We start from the raw sequence: 10,697 nt of genomic DNA, 5'->3' as shown, positions 1-10,697 counted from the left end.
ATGGCTCGGAGCCTGGAGCCTGTTTCCGATTCTGTGTCTCCCTCTCTCTCTGCCCCTCCCCCGTTCATGCTCTGTCTCTCTCTGTCCCAAAAATAAATAAACGTTGAAAAAAAAATTTTTTTAAATAAAAAAAAAAATAAATGTTTCAAAAGTAAGAAAATTGTCTCCTGCAATATAAAATCCAAAGAGACAAAAGAAGAGTTGGGATTTCACCATCATTCAGCCATATTTGGCAAACTCTCAGAGAATTTACAAAGATAATTGCACAGACAATGATCCCTGGGACAAGAGTTTCTCTTACCTTTGCATTTATTTTTAAGACAAATAAATGAGTCATGAACCTATAATGACAGTCCAAATGATAGATGCATGCATAATTAGACTAGAATACATTCATTTAAAACATGAGTTGGGAAAAAGTACAATTTGATGTGGCAAACAGGAGAACAGATATAACACAATTTATTCATTCATTAAGAACTTACATGTAAATCTGTAAAGAACATATCACACGCAATACCCAAAAAATAAATAATCCAGTTAAAAAATGGGCAGAAGACATGAATGGGCATTTCACCAAAGAAGACATACAAATGGCTAACAGACACATGAAAAAATGCTCAACATCATTCATCAGCAGGGAAATACAAATCAAAATGACAATGAGATACCACCTCACACCTGTCAGAATGGCTAAAATTAACAACTCAGGAAACATGAGATGTTGGTGAGGATGCAGAGAAAAGGGGAACCCTCTTGCACTGTTGGTGGGAATGCACACTGGTGCAGCCACTCTGGAATATGGTATATAGGTTCCTCAAAAAGTGAAAAATAGAACTACCCTACGACCCAGCAATTGCCTGACTAGGTATTTATCCAAAGAATACAAAAATACTGATTTAAAGGGGCACATGCACCCCAATGTTAATGGCAGCACTATCAACAATAGCCAAATTATGGAAAGAACCCAAATATCCATTGAATTATGAATGGATAAAGAAAAGGTGATTTAAATATGATATATGAATTATGATATATATATGTATATGTATACATACATGTATTGGAATATTACTCAGCCATCAAAAAGAATGAAATCTTGCCATTTGTAATGACATAGATGGAACTAGAGTGTATTATGCTAAGCAAAATAAGTCAGAGAAAGACAAATAACCATATGATTTGACCCATGGATTTTAAGAAACAAAACAGATGAACATAGGGGAAGGGAAGAAAAAATAAAATAAGATAAAAACAGAGGAGGCAGCAAACCATAACAGAATCTTAACTGTAGAGAATGAACTGAGGGCTGCTGGAGGGGAAGTGGGAGGGGTGGGCTAAATGGGTGATGAGCGTTAAGGAGGGCACTTGCTGGGATGAGCACTGGGTGTTATATGGAAGTGATGAATCACTGGGTTCTACTCCTGAAACCAATACTACACTGTATGTGTAGTGTAGTGAATACTACACTAACTTGAATTTAAATAAAAACTGGGAAGAGAGAAAAAAAAAAACAGAACTTGCATGTAAAGAATAGGGCTATTCAAGAGAGGATGGTAGAGAATACAAATGTGAATTAAACCCAGTATTGGTCCTCAAGAAGATTAGGTTCAAGTTGGGAAGCAGAAAATAAAAGGAGTTTTAAAAGAATTATAAGCAGTATTTGTGTATCAGACACTATACTAGGTACAAGGTGGGAATAAAAGTGATGTTTGAGTGTGGAAAGAGAATACTGGAATGAATCTACCATGATGCTTAGCCTCAGGAAATTTATGGGTGAGTGGAAAAAAAATAAAATATGAAGGTTGTGTAATGTTTTTTAGTAGGAGACTTAAGGAGATGAATACATACATTTCACACCTAAAATGATTAATAAGGTCATACATTTTGCAAGGCACTGTACTAAATGATGTAGGATATGGGAAGAACAATGAGAAATCTATAAATGTACTTTGAACCATTGAGGGCATTTATATTAGAATGAAGGATGTATCATGAGACATGTAAAATCACACAACTTTCTCTGTGTAAAGTTGACCTGCCTCGAAGCTCTTTTTTTTTTTTTTTGAGATGTAATTCGGATACCATAAAAATTACCATTTCAAAGAGTATGATTCAGTAGTTGTTAGTAAACTCACAGACTGGTGTAACTCTCACCACTAATTTCAGAACATTTTCGTCACCCCAAAAAGAAACCCTGTACCCCTTATCACTCATCCCCTCTTCAAGCCCCCAAACAAGTCCCTGGCAAATTCTAATTTATTTTCTGTATTTATGGATTTATCCCTTCCAAAAATTTCATATAAATTAAATCATACAGTAGGTGACCTTCTGTTTCTGGCCTTTTTTTTTTTTTTTTGCTTAGCATAACATTTTCAAGGTTTATGCATGTTATAGCATATATCAGTACTTTATTCCTTTTCCATTCCTTTTAGGATTAAATAATATCCCATTGTATGGATATAAAACATATTTTTTCATCCAATATGTATGTTTGGATTGTTTCCACTTCTTGCCTCTTATGAATAATGTTGCTATGGACATTTGTGAACAAGTTTTTGTATGGACATGTTTTTAATTCCTTGGGAATATACCAGAACTGCTAGATAATATGGTAGCCCAATGTTGAACCCTTTGAAGAGTTGCAAACTGTTTTCCAAGGCACTGTACCATTTTACATTACCACCGGCAATATATCAGGGTGCCAGTCTCTCCATATCCTCAGTAACATTTGTCATTTTAATTATAGCCAGCCTAGGAGATGTGAAGTAGCATCCCATTGTGTTTTTGATTTGGATTTCCCTGATGGCCAATAAGGTTGAGCATCTTTGTATGTGCTTATTGGCCATTTATGTATCTTCTTTGGAGAAATGTCTACTCAAATCCTTTGGCCATTTTTTGATTGGATTATTGATCTTTTACTTTTGATGATGATATATAATGGAATATATATTTTTAGATATGTTATTGATCTTTTACTGTTATTGAACTTTTACTGTTGAGTAGTAAGATATACATATAAAATGATGATATATATAATAGAATATATATATTTTTGGATATGTGTTCATTATCAGACATATTGTTTGCAAATATTTTCTCTTATTCTATGGATTTTTCAATTTCTTGGTGTGTCATCTGAAGGACAAAAGTTTTTAATTTTGATTAAGTATAATTTGCTTTTTCTTTGTTCCTTGGACTTTTGATGTCATATCTAAGAAACTATTGTCTAATCTAGGAGCATGAAGATATACACCTAAGTTTTCTTCTAAGACTTTTATAGTTTTCACATTTACATTTAGATCTTTAATTGAATTAGTTTTTGTATATTGTGGAAGATAGAGATCCAACTTCTTTCTTTTGCATGTAAGTATTCAGTTGTTCCAGCACCATATGTTTAAAAGACTAGTCTTTCTTTGTAGAAAATTGAGCATAAAATGTGAAGATTTTATTTCTGAACTCTCAATTCTATTTTATTTACTTATATTTCTAATGTTATGTCTCTACCACAAATCTTACTGTAGCTTTGAAGTGAGTTTTAGAATCAAGAGGTGTGAATGCTACAACTTTGTTCCTTTTTCTAGATCATTTTTAGCTATTCTGGTCCTTTGTAGTTTCTTTTTTTTTTTTAATGTTTATTTTTTGAGAGGGAGGGACAGAGACAGAGCATGAGCAGGGGAGGGGCAGAGAGAGAGGGAGACACAGAATCCAAAGCAGGCTCCAGGCTCCAAGCTGTCAGCACAGAGCCCGACGTGGGGCTCAAACCCCCAGACCATGAGATCATGACCTGAGCTGGGCTCAGACGCTTAACCAACTGAGCCACTCAGGTGCCCCTGTAGTTTCATATTAATTTTAGGATCAGCTTGGCAATTTTTGAAATAATCAAGCTGGGATTTTTTTAAAAATTTTTTTTTCAACGTTTATTTATTTTTTTTGGGGACAGAGAGAGACAGAGCATGAACGGGGGAGGGGCAGAGAGAGAGGGCGACACAGAATCGGAAACAGGCTCCAGGCTCTGAGCCATCAGCCCAGAGCCTGACGCGGGGCTCGAACTCACGGACCGCGAGATCGTGACCTGGCTGAAGTCGGCCGCTTAACCGACTGCGCCACCCAGGCGCCCCCAAGCTGGGATTTTTATAGGGATTGTGTTAAATGTGTTCAAAATTTGGGGGAGTATTGATATCTAAACAATATTAAGTCTCCTAATCCATGAGCATTGAATGTTTTCCCACATATTTAGGTCCTCTTAAATTTCTGTCAATGACATTTTGTACTTTTTTCTATGTACAAGTTTTGTACTTTTTTGTTAAATTTATTCCCAAGTGTTTTTTTTTTCTCATTAAACTTTTGTTTTAATGGATTTCAAAATTTTGTGACAGATTTTTGGTCAAGTTGTTTCCATTAAAAAGTACTGATTTTAAAAACTAGTAACTTAAAACTGCCACACACACACACACACACACACACACACACACACACACAAATGATCCACAAAATATTCTCCTTTCCTTCTGAAGGTTTTACAATGCATTGTTATAATTACCCAGTCTTTTACTATTAAACTTAAATGGCCAATTGACACAAGCAATTCTGAGACCATTCTTTCACCACTGATAAAGACTGGAATGGCAGGTTCGGGGGATAATATTCATTTAGCCTTCTGAACTTTCTGGGAAGACTTGGTGACCTTGCCAGCTCCAGCTGCCTTCTTGTCCACTGCTTTGGTGACAGCCATAGCAACCATCTGTCTCATGTCACGAACAGAAAAACAACCTGGAGGAGGATACTCAAAGAAGCTCTCAACACACATAGGCTTGCCAGGAACCATATCAATGATGGCAGCATCACCAGATTTCAAGAACTTAGGACCATCTTCCAGCTTTTTTTCCAGAACGATAATCAGTCTTCTCCTTCAGCTTAGCAAACTTACAAGCAATGTGACCTGTGTGACAATCCAGCACAGGTGCATATCTAGCACTGATTTGGCCTGGATGGTTCAGGATAATCACCTGAGTTGTGAAGCCAGCTGCTTCCATTGATGGGTCATTTTTGCTGTCAGCAGCCACATTGCCATGACAGACATCTTTGACAGATACATTCTTTTTCTTTTTTTTAAAAGTTGACTTATTTATTTTGAGAGAGACACAGACAGCACGAGTCAGGGAGGGTCAGAGAGAGAAGTAAAGAGAGAATCCCAAGCAGGCTCTGTGCTGTAGCACAGAGCCTGATGTGGGGCTCGAACCCATGAAACTGCAAGATCATGACCTAAGCTGAAACCAAGAGTCAGATGCTTAACCAACTGAACCACCCAGGTGCCCTGACAGATACATTCTAGACATTGAAGCCCACGTTGTCCCCAGGTAGAGCCTCACTCAAAGCTTTGTGGTGCATTTCAACAGACTTTACTTCAGTTGTAACATTGACTAAAGCAAAGGTGACCACCATGCCAGGCTTAACAATGCCAGTCTCCGCTTGGCCCACAGGGACAGTACCAATACAACCAATTTTGTAGGTATCCTAAAGGAGTAGATGCAAGGGCTTGTTAGTTGGACGAGTTGGTAGCAGAATGCAATCCTGAGCTTCAAACAGTGTGGTTCCACTGGCATTGCCATTTTATGGGTGACTTTCCATCTCTTGAACCAAAGCACGTTAGCACTTGGTTACAGCATGTTGTCACCATTCCAGCCAGAAATTGGCACAAATGCTACTGTGTCGGAGTTGTAGCCAATTTTCTTAATATAGGTGCTGACTTAACGATTTCCTCATATCTCTCCTGGCCATAGGGTGGCTCAGTGGAATCCACTTTGTTACCACCAACAAGTTGTAAGCCAGAAGGTAATACTCACAGGCTGCCCATTCTTGGAGATACCTGCTTCAAATTTACCAACACCAGCAGGAACAATCAGGACAGCACAGTCAGCTTGAGATGTGTCTGTAATCATGTTTTTTTAAATGTTTTTTTAAATTTATATTTGAGAGAGAGACAGAGACAGAGACAGAGCATGAGCGGGGGAGGAGCACAGAGGGAGGAAGACAGAATCGGAAGCAGGCTCCAGGCTCTGAGCTGTCAGCACAGAGCCCTACGTGGGGCTCGAACTCGTGAACCGCAAGATCATGACCTAAGCTGAAGTCAGATGCTTAACCAACTGAGCCACTCAGGTGCCCCTGTAATCATGTTTTTCATAAAGCTTCTGTGTCCTGGGGCATCAATGATGGTCACATAATACTTGCTGGTCTTGAATTTCAACAGGGAGATATCAATGGTGATACCACATTCACTTTCAGCTTTCATTTTATCCAACACCCAGACATACTTGAAGGAGCCCTTTCCCATCTCAGCAGCCTCCTTCTTAAAATTTTTCAATAGATCTTTTGTCGATCCCACCACATTTGTAGATCAGATGACCAGTAGTGGTAGACTTGCCCGAATCTACATGTCCAATGATGATGATGGTGATATGAATCTTTTCCTTTCCCATTTTAGTTTAGGTTTAGCAGTGGTTTTCATGACACTTGTGTTTTGGCTGCAAACCTATTGCCTATTCTTAAGTGTTTTTGATACTATTTTAAATAAAATTGTTTTCTTAATTTCATTTTCAGATTATTCATGCAAATGTGTGAAAATACAACTGATTGTTGTATATTGGTTTTGTTGTACAACCTTATCAAAATGGTTTATCAGTTCTACTTCTAGTATTTTTTATGGATTTCTTAGGATTGTCTATGTACAAGATTATGTCATTTGAAAGTAGATATAGTTTTACTTCTTTCTTAATATGGCTGCATTTTATCTCTTTTACTTGCCTAATTGCCCTGGACAGAATCTCTACTACAAGACTTAACAGAAGTGGTGAGAGAAAACATCCTTGGTTTATTCCTAATCTAAAAAAGAAAGGATTTTTTTTGGTGCTGTATTAGCTTCCCGTTGCCACTATAATAAGTTCCTGCAAAGTTAGTGACTGAAAGTAACACAAAGTTATTCTCAACATTCCCTAAGGTCAGAAATACGAAATCAGTTGCACTTAGTTAAAATGAAGATGTCAGCAGGTCTTTGTTCCTTCTGGAGGCTCTAGGGAAGAATCTGTTTCTTTGCATTTTCTTGCTTCTAGAGGCTGTATGGGACCCTGGGCTCATGGGACCCTTCCTCCATCTCCAAATCCAGCAGTGTAGCATCATCTATAATCTCTCACCTTCTCTCTTTGACTCTGATCCCCTGCCTCCTTCTTATAAGGAAACTTGTGATTACATTGGGCCCACCCGAATAATCCAGCATAATTTCCGCATCTCAACATCTTAATCACATTTTGTGGAGTCTATTTTACCGTGTAACATGCTCACACTTTCAAGGGATTAGGACAGGGGCCATTATCTAGTCTACCAAAGATGCTCTTTTTCAGTTTGTGTAAGTTCCCTTCTATTCCTACTTTGTTGCGTTTTTTTTTCCATGAAAAGATTTGGATTTTGTTGAAGGTTTTTTCATACATCTACTGAGATGATCATGTGGTTTTTGCACTTTATTCTATTAATAGGGTGATTGATTTTTATATGTTGAACCGATCTAGTATTTCTACAATAAATTCCACTTTTTCGTGACATATGATCCCCTTTATCTGTTTCCAGGTTCTATTCAGTAGTATTTTGCTGGAGATTTTTGTGTTTATATTCATAAGAGATATTGGTCTGTAGTTTTCATTTCTAATGTCTTTCTCTGGTTTTGGTATCAGGGGAATTCTGGTCTTAGAGAATGAGTCAGAAATTGTTCCCTCCTCTTCTATTTTTTGGAAGAGTTTGTAAAGGACTATTAATTCTTCTCTAAATATTTGGTAGAATTAACAGTGAAGCCATCTGGGCCTAAGCTTCTTTTTATGGGCTTTTCTTGGATTACTAATTCTTCTTTTCACTTTTAAAGTTATATTCAAATGTTTTATTTCTTCTTGAGTCAATTGTTGATAGTTTATGTTGTTCTAATTTTGCAAGCACCTTAAAACTATTTCAGATAGTGCTGCTATAAACATTGAGGTGCATATGTCCCTTTGAAACAACACACCTGTATCCCTTGGATAAATACCTAGTAGTGCAATTTCTGGGTCATAGGGTAGTTCTAGTTTTAATTTTTTGAGGGACCTCCATACTGTTTTCCAGAGTGGCTGAACCAGCTTGCATTCCCACCAACAATGCAAAAGAGATCCTCTTTCTTCGTATGCTTGCCAATATCTGTTGTTTATAACAGTACTATCAACAATAGCCAAAGTATGGAAAAAACCCACATGTCCATTGATGGATGAATGGATAAAGAAGATGTGGTATATATATACACAATGGAGTATTACTTGGCAATCAAAAAGAATGAAGTCTTGGCATTTGCAGCTACATGGATGGAAGTGGAGAGTATTATGCTAAGCAAAATTAGTCAGAGAAAGACAAATAACATATGACTTCACTCATATGAGGACTTTAAGAGACAAAACAGATGAACATAAGGGAAGAGAAACAATAATATAAAAACAGGGAGGGGGACAAAACATAAGAGACTCTTAAATATGGAGAACAAGCAGAAGGTTACTGGAGGGGTTTTGGGAGGGGGAATGGTCTAAATGGGTAAGGGGCATTAAGGAATCTACTCTTGAAATCATTGTTGAACTATATGCTAATTTGGATGTAAATTAAAAAATAAAATTTAAAAAAGATATTAAAATTGTTAGGGTACTTCATTTAATTTTTTTATATCTCCATTTCAAATGTGAAATTATGTATGATTCATTATGTATAATGAATTAATAATTCATTATGTATAATGAATGAATTAATAATTTCCTTAATTTCTTTTTTTTCAACGTTTATTTATTTTGGGGACAGAGAGACAGAGCATGAACGGGGGAGGGGCAGAGAGAGAGGGAGACACAGAATCGGAAACAGGCTCCAGGCTCTGAGCCATCAGCCCAGAGCCTGACGCGGGGCTCGAACTCACAGACCGCGAGATTGTGACCTGGCTGAAGTCGGACGCTTAACCGACTGCGCCACCCAGGCGCCCCTAATTTCCTTAATTTCTATTTGATATGTGCTTTCTCCATAATAATTGATGCTCTTATCTGCTGATTTGTAAATTTCCAATTTATTTACTTTTCTGTTTAATTTATTTTCAAATTCAGGAAGAATATTCATATCTTTTCACATTCATAAAGTGTACTTTCAAAGTTGTTTTTTTTCATGGCCATTCAAAAGAAATAGAAACAAGTGTATGGGAACACACATATTTCCTTTTACCTCTCAGGCTCTAATATGGCTCAGCACAGCACTACAGGTTCCGTCTTTATTAAAAATTTCAATATTTTGTTCATCATCGACTTTTGCATTAATTTTAATTAAAAAAATATTGCATTCCTGTGTTCATGCCTACTAGAATGACTGTAACCAAAATGAAAATGAGCATTGGCAAAAATGTGAAGAAATCGAAACCCTCATATATATTTTTTCTGGTGGGAATGTAAAATGAGGGATAGTTTGGCAGTTCCTCAAAAAGTTAAACCTAGAGTTAACATATGACCCAACAGTTCTCCTACGTATGCCCACACGTGTCCACACAAAACATGTCCACACAACAACTTGTTCATAACAGCATTATTCATAATAGTCGAAAAGGGTGGCGGGGGAGCTCTTGGGGAGTTCAGTTAAGTATCCAACTCTTGGTTTCAGCTCAGGTCATGATCTCACAGCTTTGTGGGTTCAAGCTCCACATTGGGTTCTGTGCTGACAGCACGGAGCCTGCTTGGGATTCTGTCTCTCTTCCTGTCTCTCTGACCCTGCCCCACTCACACTGTCTCTGTCCCTCTCAAAATAAATAAGTAAACTTAAAAAAAAGTGGAGATAAGTCAAATGTCCATCAACTAATGAATGGATAAACACAATGTACACCTACACAATAGATGAATTTTGAAAGCATACTTTAATTTGTTAAAGAAGTTAATCACAAAACACCACATATTTTATAATTTCACTTACATGAAATGTCTAGAATAGACCAACCTATAGAGACACAAAATATTTGTGGTTACTTAGGACTGGGAGGAGAGAGGTTAGGGCTTAAGGGGAATGGGAACCGACTCAGTGGGTACAAGGTTTCCTTTTGGGGCAATGAAAATGTACTAAAAGTAAATTATGGTGATGGCTGCATGGCTCTGTAAATATAATAAACACTATTGTATTGTGCACTTTATTTTTTAATGAATTTATTTATTTATTTATTTATTTATTTATTTATTTATTTATTTTAAGTAAACTCTACACCCAACATGGAGCTTGGACTTATAACCCTGCCTGAGATCAAGAGTCACATGCTCTACCAACTGAGCCAGCCAGGCACCTCTGTATTGTGCACTTTAAATGAGTAAGACTTATGATATGTAAATTGTATCTCAATAAAACTAAAAAAGCAAACAAATATTAAAATATTATGATCTTGATTACTGGCATTTTGATGCTCTCTTAAATTTTGCGTTCAAGGTAAGTGCCATATTTCACCCTACCTGGCTCTGGAAATCAGTGACTCCCAAAGGCTTCTTGCATAAACTCATATATTGCCCACAATTGCCTGAAGTTCCAACCATTAGAGATTAGCCTAAGTTCTTCACTCCTATTAGAATGCTAATTCCTTGGGGCACCTGGTTGGCTCAGTTGGTGGAGCATACGACTCTTGATCT

At 37.1% G+C, this 10,697-nt stretch overlaps 1 pseudogene; it reads right to left on the bottom strand.

Moving 5' to 3' along the window:
• Nucleotides 1-4,637: 4,637 nt before the first annotated feature.
• LOC122477424 lies at nucleotides 4,638-6,479 on the bottom strand (annotated as a pseudogene).
• Between the last annotated feature and the right edge of the window lie 4,218 nt (nucleotides 6,480-10,697).

Source organism: Prionailurus bengalensis, chromosome X, assembly GCF_016509475.1.
Source record: "Prionailurus bengalensis isolate Pbe53 chromosome X, Fcat_Pben_1.1_paternal_pri, whole genome shotgun sequence".
NCBI classification, from domain to species: Eukaryota; Metazoa; Chordata; class Mammalia; order Carnivora; family Felidae; genus Prionailurus; species Prionailurus bengalensis.
This window is presented reverse-complemented; position numbering and strand designations above follow the sequence as displayed.